We start from the raw sequence: 11,684 nt of genomic DNA on the forward strand, positions 1-11,684 counted from the left end.
ATTTGTGAAAAACGCTAACAATAACCCAAACATGTGTCAAATGTGTTGTTTATTCCACAACAATGCCATAGAGGAGTGAATAAGCTTTTTTTTACATTTGAGACACTGGAATCTGAGTTTTATTTTTTCTCAAAACATGCCTCTAACAGATTAAAACATTTTTAAAATAGGTGGCAATTAATTAAATAGTTTAAAACTAATCAATTATTCGATTAATCATTGCAACTCTAAGTAAAAGCGTTCTGTAACATACATTATTTAAGGTTTCTAAAAATATGCTGCATGCTTTCTCAAGCTTAATTCAACACACAAAAACACCAAGCTTTATTGGTGTTTCAAGCACAAAAGGTAAGCTTCTCATACAGAACCCTTCAATACAAGTAACCAAAAAGTGAGATGGCCTTTCTAGAGAAACAACAGGGCCACAGCATGAGTCAACAAATAATCTATAATTTACAAACTAGCTCCCTCCTATATAGAGAAACAAAAGATTAGGCATTAGGAGGAGAGCAGCATGTAGATAAACCAGGGGAGCAGTATGAGAAGGGAGAAAAGATGATGAGCGGTGAGTGGATGTTTTCCTTGAGGGCTGAGCTATGTAGATCAGACCCACTGGGACTAAGTTGTGTGAACCATGGAAGCCTGCCTTGCCATCCCTCCTCACACACACACACACACACACAAAACACCGTGGATGCTGCCATATGATGAGAACACAGTAACCCAGTGAGAAATTGAAAAGAGGGGAAAAAAAATTCTAGGAACTTCCTTAAAGGTCATTAGCAGATCACATAGGAGACCCAGAATCCCTTGCATTCTCCGTGATGATATTTATGTATCATAAATATATTTGAGCTGCCTTACAGTAGCCTCTATGAAACACATAAATATGCATGATCTCTCAGGCTTGATTAGGCTCATCTGCAAGGCGATTTTTTAATGCCCACATAGCTGGAGCCATGACTAAAATCTCTGTAACTGAACTACTTCTCACCCTATCAAAGCTGGAGGCTTGCTTTTAACTATCGGTGTAAGAGGTGATGGGGTATTAGGGCAACATCGCATCAAAAGTCTCCTTCCTCTTCATTTTTGGTGTGACTAGCCATTGCAGCGCGCACATACAAATACCGCATTCATCCAAATTACATGGTGATGGTGCCCCCGCAGCGGCGGACGGGCGCAACTTTCATCCTCCTTCTGGATAGGAAAGGATAGGGACTCCACTCACCATACGCGCGCGCGCAAACACACACACATACACACCGTTCTTCTTAATTTCCCTCCATCCTGATCCACAGCACTCAGCCTGAGAGGTTTGCGTTAATTTGATTAGCCAGAGGGAATCAGCAGTTTTTTATAAATATAATTATAGCAGCAATCTACAAAACCTACTAATTCAGATTGTTAATTTCGATTAAGAATGGAGACAAACGATTTTCTCTCATTAATAGAACATCATGATGAACAGTGACAGTTTAAATTGATTAACACGGACGGACGGACGGATAGTTGATACATTTCTAAAGCAGGGTAATATTTCTGAGAACAAATTCACCAAGCAGCCATTTCAGCCACAGCGTTATTTTTGAACCCGAGTATTTTGCATCTTGCTGGGTGAGAATGCGCAGCTCTGTGCTTCCATGCGCTTGGAACAGAGTGAGAGAGCCCAAAGTGGTAGACAGAAGCAGAGGAGCTGCTTTCTGCTGTGCAAGGGGATGTTTTCAACAACCTGTCCAATGCACAGTTGCTCTCATCACTAACCCGTTTCACTCAGCAGAATAACGACATAGGCAGAAAACGGCAATAATTATCTCAACATCCACTTCAACTTGTCCTCCACCACCACCTCCTTTGAAAAATTCTGCCGAGTAAATCATGAATTAAGAAAATTAACCCATTGCATCGCAGTTGCTTAAATTTACCGGTGAAGTCTCAAAGCCAACCAACATAATGCCTTATTGCATGATGCAGCTTCCAGAATGAAAGTCTGAATGTGTATTTACCGGGAGGCAGGATCCCGTCCGCTGCTTTTTCAACCTCAGACAATATTCCTCTGTGCGTTACGTCCCGTTAGGATAAGAGGCATTCCTTCCAAAAGCCACATAGCCCCCCTCCAAAAAATACCGACGTTCAAGCGTTGGAAAGAAGCCTGGGAAATAAGGCTGGCGCACTTTTCACTCCAGAGGGTAGAAACTCAGGTTAAATGCGGTCCAACATTTACACACGCGCGTCAACAAATTAAGGAAACCCCTTTAGTCCAAAAACAAGTCCGCTGTTAATCCCAAATGTTTTTATTCACAACTATAATTAGAATCGTATTCTCCTAGACAACAAATACCACAGGGCTCCGGGTCTTTTGACACGCACCAGTCTAGATTTTAATGACGGTGATGTTGGAGAAAAAGAAACATAGTGGTATTTTCCCCCCCTATCTTCCGCTCCTCACGATTCAGGCTGCACTTGGCTGATAAAACGCCGTCCTCTCTCTCTCTGCTCACTCCTCCTCCTCCTCCTCCTCTCTCCTCTTCTTCCCTCCTCCTCTCCTTCAGCCCTCAGTCTCTCAGCAGCTTTCGTGGAGCAGAGACGCGCCTAGTGGCCTTTAAGGGAACTCCACAGCTACATGAGTTCATCCCCAACCGCCCCCACCGCAGTCTGCTCTTAAAGATACATGGGTAAGTGTGACTTTGTATCCATGTGTGCTTTCCCGAAGAGAAATCATTGACTATGCATGACAAATGCATTGGTCATGTTCAAAATAATTACTATAGGTGATACAGATCTAAATATGGTGTTACAACTGGTGCATAACTTAATTATAATTATATAGAGTATTAAATAAATTAAAATCTAAAATATTACGGATAGTAATGACTTGTTGGGGGATTAATCCAAATCTAACTCGGGTTTAACAATCTGTACAGAAAGAAACCTTCTCTGCTTCAACCGTTGAAAGGGATAAGAAGAAAAAATTTCACAAAAACCCTTTACCAGGAAAAAAAGAGAAAGCATGAGGTACATAGAATTCCCTCTTCTAGAAGACAGTACAATGAATAGAATAGCATGTCCTACAGTAAACAGAAATAAAAATAGAATTATTAATATGGAGGAAAAGAATAGGATAGAAAAACGACAAACCCATAATAGAATATTTAGGGTTATTAGTAGGAGGAGGCCTGGGTGGACTAGGTGGAGAGATTATATCTCCAATCTGGCCTGGAAACGCCTCGGGATCCCCCAGTGGGAGCCGGTTGATGTGGCTCGGGAAAGGGAAGTTTGGGGTCCCCTACTGTAACTGCTGCCCCCGCGACCCGATACCGGATAAGCGGATGAAGATGGATGGATGGATAATTAGTAAACAAAATTCTAAAGCCTGAGATGTCTTTATGTTGCTTGTTTTGTTCAAACAACATTCCCAAACATAAATAGATTAATTATATTGTCACATAAAGCAATTAAAGCAGCCAAATTGAAACTTAGGAAATAAAACTGGGTAATTTTTTGTCATCAAATTAATGATCAATTATCAAATAGTTACAAATAAAATGACCACTGTATTAGCTACATGCAAATTTTGGATGTTTGAGTCAGTTGACATTCAGAAAAAAAGAAAACACACAAAACTACAGTAAGACAGTTCTTCTCAACCTATTTTACTTAAGAAATGTTAACTTGCAACCAAGCAAATAAAACTGAGATTTTCACTCATTAAATACATCATGTGACAATGACATGATGTATTTAATGAGTGAAAATCTCAGTTTTATTTGCCTTCAGCTCAAAGTTTCCTTTGATTAATTTTGAAGTGAGAAGTAAAATTAAATGGTAGAGACGTACGGTATTGACGTACGGTATTTTCACTCGGTGACTCCACAGGAAGTGAATCAACTGCAAAAGCAGAATAACTTTTTTGAAAACTTTAGCGAAAATATGTATATATGTATATATATATATATACACATACATATAAAATATAATGTGGACACACTGTATTTACATAATTACCAATTTCCTACCTGTTCATTCGTCAATAAACAGTCTCACTGCCCAGAGGCCATCCATCCCCACCAGGCTTTCAGTCATGATAGTCTCGCTTTGCCAGACCCTCCTCCAAAGTGTGCAAAGCACCATAGAAAAGCTGATGACGCGGCAAAATAGGCTTGGAAGGAACCTGTGTCGGTGGGACATGTGTACGTTTAAAAGTTTTTTTTAGTCGTGCAACAGAAAACTCAGATTGGACAGAAAGTCTAGCTAGATGTCTGGATTTCCCTGCAGAGATTTGAGAAAAGGTTAACTGTGTTTGTTGGGGTATGGCTGGCTGTGAGTTTTTGTTTTGTTTACTATTTTCTATCTGAGTTTTTCCACTGTTAGTTTTTTGTCGGCCTGCCCTGTCTGTCTCTGCTGTTTCCTTTTTTCCCCTCTTCCTCCTGCTGCTGCCAGCTGACAGCTCACACATGCTAATCATCCCACAATCACCTTCTCACGCCACTCACACCTGCCACATCAACAATCAAGATCAGTATTTCCACCCTGGCTCTTCAGACCATCTTGGCTTGAACGTTGCTCCAGTCACCCTGGTGAAACTCTCAACCAAGCCCTCTTATCTATCGAGTGTTCTGTGTTGAATGTTGACTTCCCTTTTTGTTTCTCCTTGCAGTTATCATCTTCACTCCCGTTTTCCATCTCCGTTCAGCTGGCTTCACCTCTCGGACGCCGCTTCCACAGCACCCTGCTTCCATCTGCCTTTTCTCCCCTCCCAGCTCTAGTGCCTCCTCCTCGGCTCCCCTATGCGTCCCCAAGTATCCTCGCCCCTAAGACTTCCCAATCTTCCATTCTCTCTTCCCTGTCCCCAGGCATCTGCTTCACACTTCCCATCTCCCCTCCCTTGAATAAATCAGTTCGCATTATTTGAGCCTAGCACTTGAGTCTGATCTGATACCTAGCGTGACTGTTAATCATAGTCCTCCATAAAGCAACCAGAGTTTAAAATGCCAACATAAAGGAAGCCCAAGGCAGCGGATATCCGGCTTAAATACTGTAAGTGAAATCCGGCGGATTTTCTGGTGGTAATGACACAACACTGGAAGTGGAACGTCAAAGATGTAGACTACAGTCATGGTTACGCCTACAAATGTAGATAAACATGAACACTAAATTAACCACAGAAAATTAAATCCAAGGTAACATAAGTGCACTTCAAATGTGCTGTATTTACATTTTCTAGTCTTAACGACTACTCAAATCGCTTTTACATCATACAGGATACATTCACCAATCACACACATTCATACCCTGTGGCCGAGGCTGCCGTACAAGGTGCCACCTGCTCATCAGATAGACACTCACACACATTCACACTCCGATGCACAGCACTGGAGGCAACTCGGGGTTCAGTGTCTTGCCCAAGGACACTTTGACATGGGAGTGCAGGGCCAAGGGATTGATCCACCAACCTTCCGATTGGCAGGCAACCGCTCTACCACTGAGCCACAGCCGCCCAAAAACATTATTAAACAGGTCAACTAGGACAGGAACTTTTCAGAACAAAGTCAATGTAGGTGTCCTGCCAGCCGTTATTATAGCCTACTATATTGCAGTTTGGAGTGTTCAACAACCCCTAAAATCCCTTTGTTTTTTTAAGTGTCATAAGCTAGGAAGGCTGTTGCAGCAACAGTGCCTGATAACTAGCTTATGACAACAGGTTAATTCTTAAAATTTAAATAATTTATTTCAATTCTTCAACCAAAATTGGCACATAAAGATTAGTCAATCAGTCCACACTGAAGTCAATTCGATAGGCTATTTGCTGTAAACAGCTGCTTTATATTGGATAAAAAGTGTCTGCTTCATTGTATGAAATCCCACCAGCATATAAATCCAGCAGGACTTGTATGGTGATAAATTCGAAGTCAGTATTCTTCTCAACATGCCTCTTTTTTATTATTTTTGGGGCTTTTCCCTATATTATCAAGTGACAGTGGATAGACTTTAAAAGGGGCGAGATGCGTGGATGACAAGCAGCAAAGGGCATCAGGTCGGATTTGAACCCGTGCCGCTGCAAAGGACAAAGGCCAAAAATGGGGTGAACACTTACTGGGTGAGCTAGAGGCAGCCCCTCATCATTGCCTCTTTTCCAACTTTCTATTTAGCAAAACTAATTTACTCTTGAGACACATTGTAGGGAAAACTCTGTTGTGTAACATTAATTAGCAGTACTATGTGACCGTACATGTACAAGCCGAGGTACATTAGTTATTGCTTAAATAGCATCGGTCCTATGACCAAATCAATTTAGTCTTTATTTCTATGGTTATCGTACTTACTGATGGGAAATCATCAGTCTTTGGGTGCCAATTTGGGGTGATTTTGTGTTCATTACTCTGAACCATCCAGACTTTTTCTGGGTAAATATTTTCGTTTGCTGAGCATTTATTATAATAAATAAGTGATCATTGTCACATAAAACAGATGTATCTGTTGTGTAGGAATTTATCCTCTGTCAAAGAGAAAGAGATTTGCTGGGACACAGTATGGGATAATCTACAGGATATCTCCAAAAACCCTGATCACCAATTAATACTACTGAATAATAATTCATACACAAAATGTTTCTTACTCAAAGAAAACGTCATGCTATGAAAACCATCCCATCTCCTAATTGTGACCTATGTACACTTGATGTCTCAGGGTCATTTATACATTTGTTTTGGGAGTGTCCCAATGTGTTTGCATTTTGGAGACATACAGTATACGTCTCACTTGTAGTGATCTGCTTGGGGTTAATATTCGACTGTCAACAAACTTGCCTTTACTTAAAGGTCCAATGTGTAATATATTTACAGTAATAAATCAAAAAATGACCCCAATGCATCATCAGATATTAAGGAAACATGATAAGTTGAAAGATCTTTTCTGACAACAATGCTAATGCCAGTATTTTCTCTTTTTGTAATTTCCGTTCCATGACGGAATTTCTGTTTGTGTTTTGGCCTGTGTGTTGTTGTTAACTACCCACTTTGACAGCCAGGCCGGGTTGCCAGATATACCTGTAAAAACGTAAACCCAACACGCTACACCTATAACGTTAGTAAAGCCATGAAAGCAGCAAACTAACAAACGGGATCACAGAGATAGATTCCACCCATCCTAAAAAAAACGGCATCTCTAGCAGTTGCGTGACCAAAGACACCACAAACCCCAGTTAAATATTTGAAATAGTTTAGATGTATTTGAAAGATTAAGACAGTTTAGAGCCCAAAAGGATGCTGGGCTGGCTAATTTCCTTCTTAACAGGTAAGCATTAGCTTCAGGTTAATTTATCACAACTACCATGGACTAGGGCTACAATGTGTAGCTCTTTCAGCGGCCGTAGCTGACAATGGGTGAGTTATTTTGAGCCAAGAGAAGGGACTGTCAATTGGGGAAAAAGTTTGCAATGTGTTTAGCAATTCTTGCCGTAAATCTAAGCCAATAAAGAGTGTATCTCAGTCGGGTGGAAAAGCACGGCAAGGTTGTGGAATTTTTAGCGGTTCCTCCTGTAGTTTTAAGCCGAGGAAGTGTGTCTGTCAGTTAGGAACATAGCTCTGCGTGAGAACAGGTTTTTGTGACTGTCAACATGTGGCGAGTGGATAGTGCCACAGATAACCTACCAAAGGAGACAGTCCTGTGACTCTAACGTTTGGATTGACTACACCATCCAGTGTACATCATAGCTGATAAGTACGAGTTGTCGCTAGACAAAATGTACTGCATGAATTCAAGTCAATCAATATTCAGTATATATGTTATAGCCTATAGGTTTAAATGTATTTCAAGTCATTCAATACATGTTCCAGGCCCTTTATCCATTATACAAGTTCTAAAAGTACTGACAGTATAAAAATAATACAATAAATAAAATTCTAGTACCTCATCAGTTGATGTGACCTGTACTGTTGGAAGAATGCATTTTAACTCTAACATTGACTGAACGTTGGCGCCATCTACTGGATCATTTACACTAATTGTCTTACTGTCAAGCTTCATAGGTCTGTTTACATTCAGAATTATTTTAACATTAAACAATTAATTTCCTGCATTTTGGTGAATTTGTATGCACCTATTTCTATCTTTTTCTGAATCAATGTCTGACACATAAATATATATATAAAACCATAGTGGAATACATTGTAACAAGGCTCTCAGGCCTTCTGTATTGCTTTGTACTTTTTTTCTCCTTTAGATCGACTTTTCTATGTAATAATAATAGTCAGCATACATGTAGCTCAGGCATCTGCATCTTTTGTTGGGGATGTAACCTCCTTAAATGTGCATGACAATTCACATCAATGAATCATTATTCATTTAAATTTATTAATAAACCCCTGGACTGTTATATTTCAGACGTTTGATGAAGGTTTCTGCTCAAGTCCCAAACTTTGTGCACATTCAAATTATTACTCATCTATCTGTGTTCTCTGAGGTTTGGAGGAGTCGTGATATTTTGTGTAAAATAAGGTTTATAATTTGCTATTACAAGAATAAAGTCAATATATTTCAGAAAAGAGTCTACCTATTGTGCATAGCCTGCTCTACAACACATGATTGCTCTGCTGATATGGTAGATCTCAGACCTTCTGACTGACAAATAGCCCTGTTTGTGTCTCTGGATGAGACAAAGTTTAGGGACGTGGCTGTACGGCACGCTGCTCTACATTGGAGGTTGAAAGCCGAAACTAAGGCAGAAAAACGCCCCTCCGTGGGCTTCTTTAGTGCGCCCTTCCACAGGCTTCCTCGTGCGCCCCTCTGCGGGCCCCCTTGTGTGCCCACTCATGGATTCTCTGTGCGCCCCTTTGTGGGCTCCCTCGTGCACCCGCTTGTGGGCTGCTTTGTGTGCCCCTTTGAGGGCTCCCTTGTGCATTCCCTCACGCCTCTTAATGCCCTTTCCTGTGTCCCTCTTCTGTGTCTGTGTCTCCCTGAATTGGTCTCTTGGTCTTCTCCCCTCCTCGCTAGTCCCATCACTCTCCTTCATCTCGTCTCCTTTCTTGTCATCTCGTCTCCGTCCTTCTTGCCCTGTCTCTTTACTTGTATCCCTTGCTATGTTTTTTGCTCCCTGTATCTCTGTCTTGCTCTCTGTGTCTCTGTCCCTTACTGTTTGTTGTGTGTGTGTGTGTGTCTCTCTCTCTGTGTCCCTCTCGCTCTCCCTCTGTGTCCCTATCCTTTATCCCTCCTCTAATTCCTGTCCTCTAGTCCCTCACTCGCCACCCGTCTCCAGTCTTTTCCTGGACCTCCTCGTGCCCTGTCCTTGTGTCCTCCCTCGTGCCTTTCCTTCATGCCCACTTTCCTTGTGCCCTTTACTTGTCTCCCCTCATACCTTCCCTCGTGCCCTCTCCCTGTACCCTCTTTTCGTGATCTCGTCTCTTCTCTTCTCCGTCTTGTCTCCTCCTTCGTCTTCCCTTCTCCTCTGCTCTCTCTCTCTCGTCGCTCCTCCTTTCTCGTCTCGCTACCTCTCCTCCTGCGTCTTCTCTTCTCCGTCTTGTCTCCTCTTTTGTTTTCTCATCTACTTTCTTGTCTTCCTGCCCTTTTTTCTCGTCCCCTCTTTCATCTCATCTCCCCTTTTGTCTCGTCTCCTCGTTCATCTACTCCCCCATCTCTTATCGACTCTATTGTATCTCTCTCTCTGGTCTCCTTCGTCTCGTCACCTCTCCTCCTTCTTCTCGTCTCGTCTCCCCTCTCATCTTGTCTCCTCGCCTATCCTGTCCCCTCGCCTCTTTCGTCTCCTAGCCTCTTTCGTGTCCTAGCCTCTTTTGCCTCTGAGCCTCTTTCGCCTCTGAGCCTCCTTCGTCTCCCCTAGCCTTCTCGCCTCTGTCTCCTCACTTTTGTCTCCTGGCCTCTTTCGCCACCTCGCCTTTGTCTCCTCATCTTGCCTCGCTCGTCTCGTCCACTCTCTCGCCCCCTTTTTGTCTCCCCTTCCATCATCTCGTCTCCCCTTCCATCTCTTCACCTCTCTTGTCATTTCCTTTACCTCGTCGTCTCTCTCATCTCCCCTCCTTCCTCATCTTGTCTCCTCTCTTGTCACGTTTCTTCTTTTGTCTCGCCCCCTCCATGGTCTTCTTCTCTCGTCTCCTACATTTTCTCCTTCTCTCGTCCCCTCCTTCGGCTCCTCTCGTCCCCTCCTTTGTCTCCTTATCTTGTCTCCTCCTTTGTCTCCTTCTCTCGTCTCCTCCTTCATCTCCTTCTCTCGTTCCCTCCTTTCCAGTCCCGCTCTCATTCCCTCCTTTCCAGTCCCTCTCTCATTCCCTCCTTCCAAGTGCCTCTCTCGCTCCCTCCTTCCCAGTCCCTCTCTCGTTCCCTCCTTTCTAGTCCCTCTCTCGTTCCCTCTCATGCCCGCTCCCTCGCTCCCCCTCTCTTTCTCTGGCCCACTCTCCCGTTCCTCCTCATCCTCGCTTGCCCTCTCCTTCCTTTTCTGGCTCTGTCCGCAGTCCCTTGTCCTTTGTGTACTCAATTTCTGTGCCTTTTGTCCCTAGCTCCTTGTTCCCCGGTTTGCCTTTTTTCTGTTCTGGCCCCCTCTATCTTTGTCCCTAGTGCTCTCGTGTTCCAGCTTCCCCGTCCCCTAGTTCCCCCGGTCCTCGATCCTCCTCTCTCCCGTCTGTATTTCGCCCTATCAGGGTTGATTTTTGGTTCTTTCTGGGTTTGTTTTTGACATCTGGTATCTGTCTTCGGGGGGGTACTGTTTTGGTTTTGGGTTCTGTTTGGGGTTATTTTCCCCATTTGGCCTTCCCAGTGTTTGTGTTTTGGTTTCCTCCCCGGTCTTGTGTTGTTGGTCCCGTCTTGTGTTCCCCTGTGTGTCTGGTTGTCCTGCTTCCTGTTTTATGTTGATAGTGTGGTTTCCTCTTCTGTCTCATCTTGCCTTGCTTTAAGTTGTCGGTCTGATTGTCCTGCCCCGCCCTAATGTGATTCACCTGATGTCTCACCTGTTCCCTGTTACCTCGTTACCTCTTGTATTTAACCCAGGTGTTCCCTTTGTCTCTTGTCAGATCCTTTTGTTCCTTCAATGTGTCCAGTCAGGCTGTTCCTGTCACGTACTTGTCTTGTGCCAGATATTCCCCGTGAGTTTTCCCCGTGCATTTTTCCTGTTTTTGTATATCTTTTCCCCAGGCCGTTTTGGACTCTCGTTACTTTGGACTTCCCGGATTTATTGTGTTTCTCAGATTTTTGCCAGTGCCCGCTGGTCCCTGTGTTTTTGTTGGACTGTTTCCGCCAATACATTATTATTGCCTGCTACCTCCGCTCTTGGGTCCTCCTGCCTGAACACAACAAAGGTACAAGTACTAACATTTGGGTACTTGCCAATACAGAGTACCAATACGAATACTTAAAAATCCCTCTGGGGTCCAATGGTGTTTTCAGACACACAGATGAGTCCAGGGTACAAAGCTCCCGTTCCAACACACCCCAAAGATGCTCTGTTGGGTCAAGATCTGGTGACTGTGGGGGCCATTTTAGTACAGTAAACTCATTGTCATGTTCAAGAAACCAATTTGAAATGATTCGAGCTTTGTGACATGGTGCATTATCCTGCTGGAAGTAGCCATCAGAGGATGGGCACATGTCTCGGCCATGAAGAGATAGACATGGTCAGAAACAATGCTCAGGTAGGCCGTGGCATTTAAACAATGCCCAATTGGCACTAAGGGGCCTAAAGTGTG

The sequence above is a fragment of the Etheostoma cragini genome, chromosome 9 (assembly GCF_013103735.1).
Source record: "Etheostoma cragini isolate CJK2018 chromosome 9, CSU_Ecrag_1.0, whole genome shotgun sequence".
NCBI classification, from domain to species: Eukaryota; Metazoa; Chordata; class Actinopteri; order Perciformes; family Percidae; genus Etheostoma; species Etheostoma cragini.